Here is a 15368-nt window from a genome sequence, read left to right on the forward strand (position 1 = left end):
AGAATTACCAGCACTGGATAATAATATATGAGTCAAGGAGCAGCTGCAGATAGTGCCAGAGATCTAGGAAGGAAAATAACTTGTGCTCTACCATTCTTAAAGACTTTTAATACTGAATATTAGTTTTATAATTTTCATCGTTCATGAGCCTCAAGAGGTTCCTTTTTTCTGCAATATGCTACAAAGGCCTTCCATGGTTTCATCCAACTGTATTCCTCCAACCCTACTTCTCACTGTTCTTGTATCTTCCTATATTCCCCATGTGAATTTTCATCGCCTTTTCTCTGTTACTCCCCTGGTGCTATTCTCTCACCTGGTATATCACCCTTCTTTTCCCCAAGGTGTTACTTGTGTTCTAGTTAAACTTTATATTTTCTTTAATCACTGCAGCCTGCAGTTCTCTCTCCTTTGTCTGAATTTCTTTTTTTTTTTTTTTTTTGAGACGGAGTCATGCTCAGTCGCCCAGGCTGGAGTGCAGTGGCGCGATCTAGGCTCACTGCAAGCTCCGCCTCCTGGGCTCATGCCATTTTCCTGCCTCAGCCTCCCGAGTAACTGGGACTACAGGCACCCACCACTACGCCCAGCTAATTTTTTTTGTATTTTTAGTACAGACGGGGTTTCCCCATGTTAGTCAGGATGGTCTCGATCCCCTGACCTCGTGATCCGCCCGTCTTGGCCTCCCAAAGTGCTGGGATTACAGGTGTGAGCCACCGTGCCCAGCCTGAATTTCTTTTATTTAGGATTTAATTAGCTATAAAGTATATAGTAAGTCTCTCCTATGTTATAGTTTAATTACATGTGTGGTAGTCTTGTCTCATTGACACTACATATATATTTTAGAGAGAGTCTTCCTCTGTTGCTCAGGTTGGGTGTGATCATGGTTCACTGCAGCCCTGAACTCCTGGGCTCAAGCGATCCTCCCACCTGAGCCTCCTCAGTAGCTGGGACTACAGGCACACCACCACACCTGGCTAATTAAAAAAAAATTTTGTAGACAAGGAGTCTCACTATGTTACTCAGGTTGGTCTCAAACTACTGGACTCAAACAATCCTCCCACCTTGGCCTCTCAGAATGCTGGGATTACAGGCATGAGCCATTGTGTCTGACCATCATTGATGATGTTTTTATGTCCTGGGATACAGGGACTATGTCTTAGACTTCTGATCTGGCATCATCTATTCATTTATACTATTCAAAACGTACTGTGCATCTCACAGCCCCACACCAGAGATACAATACATTCTGTCACCCACGGTGTTTCCAACAGTGACAAACAATGGAGATGCAAAGTTGCATAAGACCAAGTCCTTATTCTTGAGACACACACAGCCTTATGGCAGAGATAGGTAATTGCAGGGCCAGGAGTAGGGATCGATTTCCTTCTAATCAACATTTAGGGAGTATGTGCCAGTTGTAGAAAAGGTCCAGTGGACCATGTTGTCACCTGTCACTGCTGTCAGTCTCTCCTCTAATCCCTTGGGTAGAAAGAGAGCTGTTACAAATTCTAGCTAATGACTCCATTCACATTGCCAGAGTGTTGTTTTAAAGCTTTCAAAGGAAACTAAAATTTCAGTTAGTTCAGGGAAAAGGGCATTACTACCAAATGTTACATCTGTTGGTTTATGATCAGGAAGATAAACCCCGCAGTTCACTTGGGTTTTACTGGAGCCGCAGGAAGCAAGCTGTTGGCTATCAGTAAGCATTAACCCCTGGCTGGGGGGAGATGATGACCTAAGGACCGTTTTTGGTCCTGCTGAATTTTTAGAGGCAGCCTGTGCTCTGAAAGGAGGTAAAATGGGCAGTGGTGGCACTCTCTTTTTTCCTCTTCCCCAGCCTCACTTTCCAATGCTGTTATCAGGGCCAGTTTTGACATACTATGCTTTCTAAAGGGGAGAGGGAGAAGCTGAGGTGGTGGGAATACCTCGGGGAGGTCTGTAGCGGGATGAGAAGGTCTGCTTTCCTCAGTAAAGTCATCTTCTATTCCTTATTCAATGTCACCTTGGGCATCTAACATTTCTTTTGTACTGTTTATGTATATAGATGCCCTCTCTTCTGACTTTATATTCTCTCCTTGAAGGAAAATGCAGCTGGACAATCACAGTGAACTATGGGGCAAGAAGAACACACACATATCTGAATCTAGGCATTTATCTATTCAGTTATTTGCAAGAGTGAGAAACAGGAGGAGGATGGGTGAGTGAACTCCACCTTCATATTTTTTAGAAATTTCTCTCTCCTGGCCGGGCGCCGTGGCTCAAGCCTCTAATCCCAGCACTTTGGGAGGCTGAGACGGGCGGATCACGAGGTCAGGAGATCGAGACCATCCTGGCTAACACGGTGAAACCCCGTCTCTAATAAAAAATACGAAAAACTAGCCGGGCGAGGTGGCGGGCGCCTGTAATCCCAGCTACTGAGGAGGCTGAGGCAGGAGAATGGCGTGAACCCAGGAGGCGGAGCTTGCAGTGAGCTGAGATCCGGCCACTGCACTCCAGCCTGGGCAACAGAGTGAGACTCTGTCTCAAAAAAATAAAAATAAAAAAGAAAGAAATTTCTCTCTCTCTCCTGTACCAGACCTTTGACAAACAAAAATATCTCTATCCCTTCACACTTTTACCTCTTGACCTTACCCAATCCATTTTCCAGTGGGCTCACAGGGATGGCTAGAGGGAGAAGGGAGAAATTCAGTGGCCTAGATAATTCCTGAGTTGGATATTTAGAGCTAAACTTCTCAGCCAGCTGTCTTGGCATTTCTTGTGTACCCTCTTCCTTTTATCATCCCCCATTCACCCATATTGTCTATGTCCCACCATTCCAATGTTATTGGCTTACTGCCAATCCAAGACTGAGGTCTCTCAGCCTGTGACCTCAGGCCCTTCATTCCATACGTTTGGCAAGGGCAGCTGGTGCTCACTAAGTAATCCAGGAGCTCCCATATATTCCCAGGCCCCTTTGGAGTAGATTGGGCCACATGACTATTTCTGACCAATAGTGTCTTAGTCTGTTCAGAATGCTGTAACAAAATACCTCAGAGTGGATGATTTATAACCAATAGATATGTAGTGCTCACAGTTTCAGGGGCTGGGAAGTCCAAGATCAAGTTACCAGGAGATTCATTGTCTGGTGAGAACTCATTCTTTAGGAATGGCACTTTTTTTTTTTTTTAGATAGAGTCTCACTTTGTCTCCCAGGCTGGAGTACAGTGGTGCAATCTTGGTTCACTGCAAACTCCACCTCCCAGGTTCATGCCATTCTCCTGCCTCAGCCTCCTGAGTAGCTGGGACTACAGGCGCCTGCCACCACACCCAGTTAATTTTTTTTGTTTTTTGTATTTTTAGTAGAGACGGGGTTTCACTGTGTTAGCCAGGATGGTCTCGATCTCCTGACCTCGTGATCTGCCCTCCTTGGCCTCCCAGAGTCCTGGGATCACAGGCGTGAGCCACCTTGCCCTGCCATGAAGGGCACCTTCTATGTGTTCCCACACGGTTGAAAGACAAACAAGACCCCATGGATCTCTGTATAGGAGCATTAGTCCCACTTATGAAGGTGGCGCTCTCATGACATAATCAGCTCCCAAAGCCCCTACCTTTAATATTATCACACTGGGGATTAAGTTGCCACATGTGAATTTTGAGGGGAAATAAACATTGAGACCACAGCAAATGGCCTGGGAACAGAAATGATAGGTGAAACTTCTGGAATAAGGCCAGTAGGAGCCTGATGTCTCGTCTATTCCTCTCTTTCATTGGAGGACACATACTCCAGATGTGGTAGCATCAAGAGGAAATTACATCAGATTTTACATAAGCAAGAAATAAACCTTTATTATATTCAGTCTCTGATATATGGGTATTTATCTGTTGCTGCAGTTAGCTTTAATTATTTGAAAAAACCTCATAGCTCAAAGCAGCATTCCCAGACCTTATGTCTTTCATAGCTTATTTTAAAATACTATTTTTTGGAAGCACATTTAAAGGACTTTAAAAGCTTAAAACCAGTCATCAATAATTACTACACAGCTACAGCAGCAGCACAATTATGCCATATAGCATTTACAAATGCATCTACAGTCACTGGACTTTCCTTTGAATGCCCTGCACCATAGTTCTTATTTGAAAAGGGCTATCTTCTATCTGGTCAAGTTATCCTATAGAGGTATGGGGAATGTTTTGTATAATTCAGCAAACATGCAATTTTTAAAATTTACAGCCATTTCTGAAAGGCTCTATGCTACGTTGCATGACCTGCTCAGTTCAGTATTTCTCCCACATGCATTGCTACAATGGCATATTTTTTGGTTAAAGCACACTTTAGTGATAAATAAAGATCAAACACATGGCAATATTTGTGGTGTATTCGTATGCCACTAACCTGTAGTGTGAAGTCCATGTGCGTCACATCAGGACCTTATTCCAATCGTTCCTGAACGTTTGAGTCTCACAACTGTCATGCTCAGACCCATGACTGTCTCTGAAACCTTAATTTCCATTGCTACTACTTTCCCTCACATCTTTGCTCATGTTGTCCTCTCTGGCATTAACACCCTCCTTCTTTTGTCCTTTTACATTTCCTATTCTCTCTCTCTTTCTCTCCAAGAGGCCAATTTCTACCTATATTTTAGGATCCAGCTCAAGCATCACCTCCTCCACAAAGCTTTTTCTAACCCCCTCATCAGCTCCCAGAGCATCCTGTGCTTATTTCTAGCACAGCAAGTGTCCAAGTACAATTCAATGGGTTTAGTATATTTATGAATATATGCAACCATCACCACAGTCACTTTCAGAGCATTTTTATCACCTCAGAAAGAAACCCCTACACTTTAGCCATCATTCCCCTTGTACTCCCACTCCTTCCCACTAACCCTTAGGAATTACAAATCTACCTCCTATCTCTAGAGATTTGCTGCACGTTTCATGTAAATGAAATCACATAATATTATGAATGGCTTCTTTCACTTAACATAATGTTTTCAAGGTTCATCCATGTTGTAGCATCTATCAACATTTCATTCCTTTTTATTGCTGAATAATATCTAATTGTACAGATATACCAGTTTGTTTACCCATTCAAAGATTTTACTTTTTGGCTATTATGCGTAATGCTGCCATGCATATTTATGTGCAAGTTTTTGTGCTTACATATGTTTTCAGTTCTCTTGGATATATCAAGGAGGAGTTTCTCATCCATATAGTAACTCTATGTTTGACCATTTGAAGAACTATTACCCTGTTTTCCAAAGTGCCTAGACTATTAGTAGTGTATAAGAGTTCAGTTTTTCCACAGCCTTTTTACTCCTTGTTACTATCTGACTAATGATTTTAGCCATCTTAACGAGTGTGAAGAGTATCTCATTGTGGCTTTGATTTGCCTTTTTCTGATGACTAATGATGTTGAACATTTTTCATGAGCTTATTGGCCATTTGTACACCTTCTCTGGAGAAATGTTTATCCAGATACTTTGAACATTTTAAAATTGGGTTGTCTTTTCATTATTGAGTTGTAAGAGTTCTTTTAAAAAATTCTATATGTCTCTCATGAGATATTTTATTTATAAATATTTTCTCTCATTCTGTGTATTGTCTTTTTACTTTCTTGATGGTGTCCTATTAAACACAAAAAATTGCATTTTTATGAAATAATATTTATCTTTGTATTTTTCTTTATTAACCTTTATTTTAGGTTTGGGGGTATATGTGAAGGTTTGTTACATAAGTGAACGCACGTCACAGGGGGTTTGTTGTACAGATCATCTCATCACCCAAGTATTAAGCCGAGTACCTAATAGTTATCCTTTCTGCTCTTCTCTCTCCTCCCATGCTTCACCATCTAGTAGACCCATGTCTGTTGTTCCCTTCTTTGTGTTCATGTATTCTTATCATTTAGCTCCCACTTATAAGTGAGAACACATGGTATTTGGTTTTCTGTTCCTGTGTTAGTTTGCTTAGGATAATGGCCTCCAGCTCCACCTATGTTCCTGCAAAAGACATGATTTCATTCTTTTTTATGGCTGCATAGTATTCCATGATGTATATGAACCACATTTTCTTTATCCAGTCTGTCATTGATGGGCATTTAGGTTGATCCCATGTCTTTGCTATTGTGAATAGTGCTATAGTTAACATTCACGTGCATGTATCTTTATGATAGAATGATTTATATTCCTCTGAGCATATACTCAGTAATGGGATTGCTGGGTTGAATGGTAGTTCTGCTTCTAGCTCTTTGAGGAATAGCCTTATTGCTTTCCACAACAGTTGAACTAATTTACACCCTCACCAACAGTGTATAAATATTCCTTTTCTCCACAACTCTGCCAGCATCTGTTATTTTTTGACTTTTTAGTAATAGTTATTCTGACTGGTGTGAGATGGTATCTCATTGTAGTTTTAATGTTCACTTCTCTAATGATCAGCGATATTGAACTTTTTTTTTTTTTTTTTTTTTTTTTTTTTTGAGACGGAGTCTCGCTCTGTCGCCCAGGCTGGAGTGCAGTGGCCGGATCTCAGCTCACGGCAAGCTCCGCCTCCCGGGTTTACGCCATTCTCCTGCCTCAGCCTCCTGAGTAGCTGGGACTACAGGCGCCCGCCACCTCGCCCGGCTAGCTTTTTTTGTATTTTTTAGTAGAGATGGGGTTTCACCGTGTTAGCCAGGATGGTCTCGAACTCCTGACCTCGTGATCCGCCCGTCTTGGCCTCCCAAAGTGCTGGGATTACAGGCTTGAGCCACCGCGCCCGGCCAAACTTTTTCATATGCTTGTTGGCTGCATGTATGTCTTCTTTTGAAGTGTTGGTTCATGTTCTTTGCCCACTTTTTAATAAGGTTGTGTGTTTTTCTCTTGTAATTTTTTTTTAAGTTTCTTATAGATGCTAGACAAACCTTTGTCAGATACGTAGTTTATAATTTTTTCTCCCATTCTATAGGTTGTCTTTTTACTCTGCTGATAGTCTCCTTTGCTGTGCAGAAGCTCTTAAATTTAATTAGATTCCATTTGTCAACTTTTGCTTTTGTTCAGATTGTTTTTGGTGTCTTTGTCATGGAATCTTTGCCCATTCCTGTGTCCAGGATGGTATCACCTAAGTTGTCTTCCAGGGTTTTTATAGTTTTTGGTTTTACATTTAAGCCTTTAATCCATCTCGAGTTGATTTTTGTATATGGTCTAAAGAAGGGGTCCAGCTCCAATCTTCTGCATATGGCTAGCTTGTTATCCCAACATCATTTATTGAAAAAGGAGTCCTTTCCTCATTGCTTTTTTGTTGTTGTTGTTAGCTTTGTCGAAGATCAGACAGTCATAGGTGTGAAGCCTTATTTCTGGACTCTCTATTCTGTTCCATTGGTCTATTTGATTGTTTTTGTACCAGTACTATGCTGTTTTGGTTACTGTAGCCCTGTAGTATACTTTGAAGTTGGGTAATGTGATGCCTCCAGTTTTTTGCTTAGGATTGCCTTGGCTATTTTTGCTCTCTTTTTGGTTCCATATGAATTTTACAATAGTCTTTTCTAGTTCTGTGAAGAATGTCATTGATAGTTTGATAGGAACAGCATTGAATCTGTGAATTGCTTTCGGCAGTATATAGGCCTTTTAATGGTATTGATTCTTCCTATCCATGATCATGGGATGTTTTCCATTTGCTTGTGTCTTCTCTGATTTCTTTCCATAGTGTTTTGTAATTCTCATTGTAAAGATCTTTCACCTCCCTGGTTAGATGTATTCCTAGGTATTTTATTCTTTTTGTGGCAATTGTGAATGAGACTGCCTTCCTAATCTGGCTCTTGACTCGGCTGTTGTTGGTGTATAGGAAAGCTAGTGATTTTTGTACATTGATTTTGTATTCTGAAACTTTGCTGAAGTTGTTTACCAGCTGAAGGAGCCTTTGGGCCAAGGCTATGGGGTATTTTTTTTGTTGCTTGTACCATTGGTGTCATATATGAGAATCCGTGATTCCCATCTAAGAATTCAAAGTCATGAAGATGTATTACTATGTTTTCTTCTAAGAGTTTTACTATATTAGTTCTTAAAATTAGGTTTTATATCTATTTTGAACTAATTTTTGTATATAGTGTGAGGTAGGGATCTGACTTCATTCTTTTCTATATGGATATTCTGTTGTACCACTACCAGTTGTCAAAAGATGATTTTTTTCCTTAGTGAAGTGTCTTGGTACCCTTGTTGAAAATCAATCGACCATAAGGATGAGAGTTTAATTCTATGCTCTCAATTCCATGATTCATGTGATATACATACAATCCATATGTCTATTCTTTTGCCAGTACCACTTTGTCTTGATTACTGTTGCTTTGTAGTAAGTTTTGAAATCAGGGACTGTGAGTTTTCCAATTTTGTTCTTCTTTTTCAAGATTGTTTTGGCTATTCCTGGTCACTTGCAATTCCATATGTATTTTAGAATCAGCTTGTCAATTTTTACAAAGAAGCCAGCTGGGATTCTGATAGAGATTGCATTAAATATGTAGCTCAATTTTGGGAGTATTGCCATCTTAAAAATATTACATCTTCCTATCCATGAACATGTGGTATGTTTTATTTATTTAGATCTTCTTTAATTTCTTTCAACAATGTTTCATAATTTTTAGTGTATGAGTTTTGTGCTTCTTTTGTTAAAAATTTTCCTAAGTAGTTTATTTTTACACCATTATAAATGGAATCATTTTCTTAATTTTATTTTCAGGTTGCTCATTGCAAGTGTATAGAAATACAATTGATTTTTGTATATTTATTTTGTATCCAGAAAACTAGCTGAATCTATTAGTTCTTATAGTGTTTCAATGTATTACAGAACATATTCTATGTCAAGATCATGTCATCTGTGAATAGAGATAATTTTAATTTTTCCTTTCCAATTTGGATGAATTTTATTTTATTTTTTTTCTTGCTTAACTGACCTAGCTAGAACTTCTAGTACAATGTTGATCGGAAGTGGCAAGAATGAACATTCTTAATGTGTTTCTGATTTTAGGGGGAAAGCATCCAGTCTTTCACCATTAAATATAATGTCAGCTATTCGTTTTTTATGAGTGCCCTCTATCAGGTTAAGAAAGTTTCCTTCTATTTCTATTTGTGTTTTTCAAGCTACCATTTTTAGTTTAATTCCACTGTGGTATGAGAGCATACACTGGATGATTTCTATTATTTTAAATCAGTTTTATGGCCTGAATGTGGACTATCTTAGAGAATGTTCTATGTGAACTTCAGAAGAATGTGTATTGTGGCCTTGTTGGAGGAAATGGTCTATACATATCAATTATATTCAATTAATTCATTGTAATGATGTGTTCAACTATGTCCTTACTAATTTTCTGCCTGATGGATCTGTCCATTTCTGATAGATGGGTTTAGAAGACTCCAACTCTGCTGGTGGATTCAACTACTTCTCCTTGCAATTCTATCAGTTTTTGTTCCCTGTGTTTTGCCTCTCTGTTGTTAGGTGCATACACATTAAGAATTTTTATGTCTTCAGGGGAAATTGGCCCCTTTATTATTACATAATGCTCCTCTGTGTTCCTCATAATTTTCCTTACTTGGATCTGTCTGAAATTAGTATATCCTACTCTATCTTTCTTATAATTAATGTTAGTATAATTTTCTCTATTCTTTTACTTTTCATCTGTATGTGTCTTTGTATTTAAGGTGGGTTTCTTGCAGGCAACATATAGTTGGGTCTGGTTTTTTGCTCTAATCTGACAACCTTTGTTTTCTAAAGGGTGCATTTAGACCATTGATGTTTAAAGTGATTATTGATGTAGTTAGATTAATATCTGCCACATTTGTTACAGTTTTTTATTTGTTCCCCTTTTTCCTTTTCCTAGTTTCATCTTCACTCTTTTTCTGCCTTTTGTAGTTGAGCATTTTATACAATTCTATTTTTTCTCATTTCTTAGCATATATATTATACTTCTCCTTTTACTTTTTAAAGTGAGTATCCAAGAGTTTCCAATATACATTTACAACTAATCAAATTCCACTTTTGAGTAACATTATGCTGATTCACATGTAAAGCATACCTCATAATAAGAAAATATTTCCAATTCCTCCCTTCCATTTCTTGTGTCATTTCTGTCATTCATTTCACTTATACATAAGCTATAACCATCAAATACATTGCTGCTAACATTATTTTGCACAAACTGTCATCTATTAAATAAATTAAATTAAACAAAATAAAAGCTTCTATTTTATCTTCACTTACTTCTTTTCCAGTGCTCTTCTTTTCTTTATGTAGATCCAAGTCTCTAACTTACACCATTTTCCTTCTCTCTGAAGGACTTTTTTTTTTTTTTTTTTTAACATTTCTTTCAAGGCAGTTTTACTGGCAACACATTCCCTCAAATTTGTTTGTCTGAGAGTCTTTTTTTCTCCTTTACTTGTGAAGGATCATTTTGCAGGATACATATTTCTAGGTTTGTGGATTTTTTTTCTCTCGATACTTTAAATATTTCACTCCACTCTCTTCTTGCTTGCATAATTTCTGAGGCTCCATAAGATTTAATTCTCATCTTTGTTACACTGTAGGTAGGGTGTCTCTCCACTCCCCTGGGCATCTTTCAAGATTCTTTTTTCTCTTTGATTCTCTGAAGTTTAAAAGTAATATGCCTAGATGCAGTATTTTGGGCATTTGTCCTGAGCATTATGGATCTGCAGTTTGGCATCTGACATTAATTTCGGGAAAATTATCAGTCATGATTGCTTCAATTATTTCTTCTGTTCCTTTTTCTCCTTGTTTTCCTTCTGATAGTTCCATTATGTTACACCTTTGGTAGTTGTATCACAGTTCTTGAATATCCGGTTCTTTTCTTTAATCAGTCTTTTTTCTCTTTGTTTTTCAGTTTTGGAAGTTTTTACCAACATATCCTCAAGCTCACAGAGTCTTTCTTCAGCTGTTCCAAATCTAATAAAATGTCTACCTTCATTTCTGTTTCAGTATTTTTGACCTCTAGCATTAAAAAAAAAAAAAAATTCTGCCTTAGAATTTCCATCTCTCTGCTTATAGTACTCATCAGTTCTTACATGTTGTCTACTTTTTCCATAAGAGGCTTTAGCATATTAGTCATAGTTTTTATTAATTCCCAGTCTGATAAATCCAACATCCCTTCTATATCTGACTCTGGTTCAAATGCTTGCTGTCTCATAAACCAAGTTTTTTGCCTTTTAGTATGCCTTGTAACTTTTGTTCCAAGTTGAACATGATGTATGAGCTAAAAGGAACTTTAGTAAATAGGCCTTCAATGATGTGGTGGTAAGCTGTAGGGGCTGAGGGAATAGGAAGTGTTTTAGAGTCCTGTGATTTGGTCTCAGACCTTTGGTGAGCCTATGCCGGTGAGCTGTGAATTTCACAAGTGCTTTTCAGTTTCCTCCACTCCTCCTTCCTCTGAGATGGGACAGGATGTCAACAGTGGGTATTTCCTTTCCCCCACACCGACAGTTTGAGAGGGCTGGAGTTCAGTTTCCCGTTCCCCCAGGTCATTTGGGTTCTGACAAAATCCTAGCAGATTAGACTCTGGTAAAATAGTTTCTCTTGAGGGCAGGTCTTGTTAAGAACAGAATTCTCTGGTGTATTTCAAAGTGATGGTTTTATCCTCTCCCTGCTGGAAGTACAAGGGGATTTTTCTCCAATATTCACTGTGAGAACCTGGTAGAGCTCCTGAGGTTAAAACTCACAAAAGTGTCAGGGCCGCTTTATGACAAGGCTCCCCAGAGGAGTTGTGATTTTTGTTTGTTTGTTTGTTTTGAGATGGAGTTTTGCTCTTGTTGCCCAGGCTGGAGTGCAATGGTGCAATCTCAGCTCACTGCAACTTCCATCTCCCAGGTTCAAGCGATTCTCCTGCCTCAGCCTCCGAGTAGCTGGGATTACAGGCATGCGCCACTACACCTGACTAATTTTGTATTTTTAGTAGAGATGGGGTTTCTCCATGTTGGTCAGGCTAGTCTTGAACTCCCAACCTCAGGTGATCTGCCCAGCTCTGGCTCCCAAAGTGCTGAGATTACAGGTGTGAGCCACATGCCCATCCTTTTTTATTTTTTAACTATCAGACTTGTCCACACTGAGCCTCTAGCAATTGGGTTTTCCTAACCCATTACTGGCTTCTGTGGAAGTTTCTCATTTTGAGTTTCTGCTCCACTGTTTTGATTCCCTGCATCCACCTGTCTTTCTCTCCAATTTTGAGGACACTAATTTTCCCTGAGACCTCACTTCTCTGACAGATCTAAGAAGACTTGTTGATTTTTTTCAGTTTGTTCAGCTTTTTACCTGTTTATAACAGAATGATGACTTTAAAACTCTTTTCATGCTGGGCCAGAAATCAGAAGTCCTGATGAGGGTTTTTTATGGTCAAAAAGTGTTGGATTTTGTCTAATTTTTTTTCTGAAATTGTTGAGATAATCATGTGATTTGGGTTTTTTATTCTTTTGGTATGGTACATTAATTGATTTTTGGATGTGTAAACAAACCTTTCATTCCTGGAATAAATTCTTCTCTGTTGTCATGTATAATTCTTTTTATATGTTACTGTGTTTGTTTTGCTAGTGTTTAGTTGAGGATTTTTTAGTCCATAGTCATAAGAAATACTGGTCTGTAGTTTTTTTTCTTTTTTCTTTGTGATATCTTTGTCTAGTTTCAGTATCAGGGTAATATTGCCCTCATAGAATAAGTTGGGAAGTGTTCCTTCCTCTTATTTTTTGGAGGTGTTAATAAAAATTTGGTATTAATTCTTCTTTAAATATTAATAGAATGCACCAGTGAAGACACATGGGTCTGGACTTTTCTTTGTGGTTATTGTTTTGATTACAAATTCAGGTCACTTTACTTGTTTTAAGTCTGTTCAGATTATTTATTTCTTCTTGAGTCAGTGTTGATAATTAGTGTCTTTCTAGGAATTTGTCCATTTTATCTAAATTATAAAATGTATTATGGTACAATTTGTTTATAGTAATGCTTTCTCATCTTTTTTATTTTTCGCAGTGTTGGTGGTAATGTCCACTCTTTCAATTCAGATTCTGTCTTCGCTCATTCTTTTTTGGTCAGTCTAACTACATACTTGTCAATTCTGTTTGTGCTGTCAAATATCCAGATTTTGCTTCATTGATTTTCTCTATAGTTTTTCTGTTCCTGTTTCATCAATTTCTGCTCTATTTGCTCTTATTTTCTCCCTTCTGCTTACTTTAGGTTTTGTTTGTTCTTTTCTGCTTTTTCTAGTGTCTTAAGGGGGAAGGTTAGGTTACTGACTCTAACCAATGCTGGCAGTGGTACATGCCTGTATTAAAGTGATATATGTCTACATTAAAATGGTATATGCCTAAGTTTTGATATGTTGTGTCTTCATTTTCATTTGTCTAAAGGTATTTTCTTTCTTTTCTTTTTTATAGGAGAAAAGGCCTACACATTTATTTAAAATGTGCACAAGGCAGCCTTCAGAGTAAGGTCCAAACCCTTAATGAGGTACAGAAGCTTATATACCATCTTGAGGTTATAGAAATGACACAGTCTCAGAGCATGGGCAAAAACAGATTATGTTGGTATATCTGGTTTTATTGGCAAGACAAGTTATAAGAGGGACAAAGGAAGAGGCTTGGCTAGCACAGGGGGTCTTGTTATGTAGATGAAGCCTCAGAGGCAGTAGCCCTTAGAGACAATAGATGATAAATGTTTCTTTTCAGACTTTCAAAGGTGTCAGTCTCTCCTAGATTCAGGAAAGGCCTGGAAAAGGAAGATCTGGATGCATTAATGGAGATTCTCTACAGATGCAAATTTCTCCTCAAAAGCCAGCTTTGCAGGGCTATTTCAATCAGCTGGCCCTGTGGCAACTATTCAAAAATATGTTTAAAAAATATTTTGAGGTAAAATATTTTGATTTCCTTCAGTCCTCACTTTGAAACTTAAAAAAAAGTTTTATATATTAAAAGCCAGCTTGTTCACTTTGGAGAGATTTGGCTTAGAGGTTATTAGATAGAGACAGACTAAGAAGTGGAAAGATAAATTGGGATAGACAGAAAAGAACACGTTAAAATATATAATCCCGTATCTCTTTAGTCAGTCTCTTAGCCCTGAGAAGACAGCAGTTCAATTAAACAGCTATGCGCCTCTCCGGAATGTAGCATTGCTGATGGGCTAGGACACTATATACGATGCAAGAAAACACATCTCCTATAGGTATTCTCTAATTTACCTTTTGATTTCTTCTTTCATCTTGAGGTCATTTAGGAATGTGTTTTTTATTTTCCATGTGTCTGGGAATGTTCAGTTTGCCTTCTGTCACTGAATTCTAGTTTCTTTCCATTGCAGTTGAAGTAGATACTTCGTATATTTCAGCATTTTTAAATCGTTGAGACTTATGTAAATCAAAACTAAAATTCTAACCCCCATACAACTAAATGGACCCCTCTTCTATGGCAAGGGCATTCTAAAGTTAACCTGAAAAACTAGTTCAGGTCATGATGGGAAGGAGTCAAACATGCCTGGTTATATCCTCCTCCCTTTGGAATGCAGGCACAGCTGACCAGCATTAACATTAAAACAGACCTTAAGACTGACAAAACAAACTCTCTGTAGCAATAAGATACCAGCATGACAGATAGCAGGCCCTGAAAGAAATCAAAGTATGTTACCCCAAAATATGTTTCTGAGACATATTTTGAGGTGGCCTTGCAAAGCTGTCTCTTGTGGAAAAAATCTACATCTATAGAGAATCTCCCTCCCTTTCCAGGTCTTTTTCCTGATCCAAGAGAGAATTAACTAAGAGTCTGGCATCTTCTTAAGTCTAATAAGAAACATTTACAGTCTATTCTCTCTGAATCCTGCTTCCTGGAGGCCTCATTTGCATAATCAGAATATTGGTCTCCATAACCCCTTATCTTAACCCGGACACCCCATTCTATTGATTCCAGGTCTTTAGAGAAACTCTTCCAACCAATTGCCAATCAGAAAATCTTTTGAATCTACCTACAACCTGGAAGCCTCAGTTTGAGTTGTCTGTCTTTCTGGACTGAATCAATGTATATCTTACACATACTGATTGATGCCTTATTTCTCCTCAAAATGTATAAATCCAAGCTGTAGCTGACCACCTTGGGCACATGCTCTCAGGATCTCGTGGGGCTGTGTCATAGCCCACTGGTCACTCATATTTGGCTCAGAATAAATCTCTTCAAATATCTTACAGAGTTTGATTTTTTTGGTTGACACTTGTTTTGTAACCTATGATACGGTCTATACTGTGGAATGTTCTATATGCACTTGAGATACATGTGTATTCTGCTGTTTTTGTGTGGAGGATTCTGCATAAGTCTGTTGGGTCTAGTTGGTTATGGTGTTGTTCAAGTGTTTCATCTCCTTATTGATCTTCTGTGTAGTTCTATTCATTA

At 38.4% G+C, this 15368-nt stretch overlaps 1 long non-coding RNA gene across 1 annotated transcript; it reads left to right on the top strand.

Moving 5' to 3' along the window:
• Window positions 1-12503: 12503 nt before the first annotated feature.
• Window positions 12504-15160, top strand: LOC117086764. The gene is made up of 3 exons (XR_004438568.1): window positions 12504-13027; window positions 13374-13446; window positions 14892-15160. It is a non-coding gene; the product is annotated as an uncharacterized LOC117086764 (long non-coding RNA).
• The last annotated feature ends 208 nt before the right edge of the window (window positions 15161-15368 follow it).

Source organism: Trachypithecus francoisi, unplaced genomic scaffold (genome assembly GCF_009764315.1).
Source record: "Trachypithecus francoisi isolate TF-2019V2 unplaced genomic scaffold, Tfra_2.0 Lachesis_group10, whole genome shotgun sequence".
Classification (NCBI taxonomy): domain Eukaryota; kingdom Metazoa; phylum Chordata; class Mammalia; order Primates; family Cercopithecidae; genus Trachypithecus; species Trachypithecus francoisi.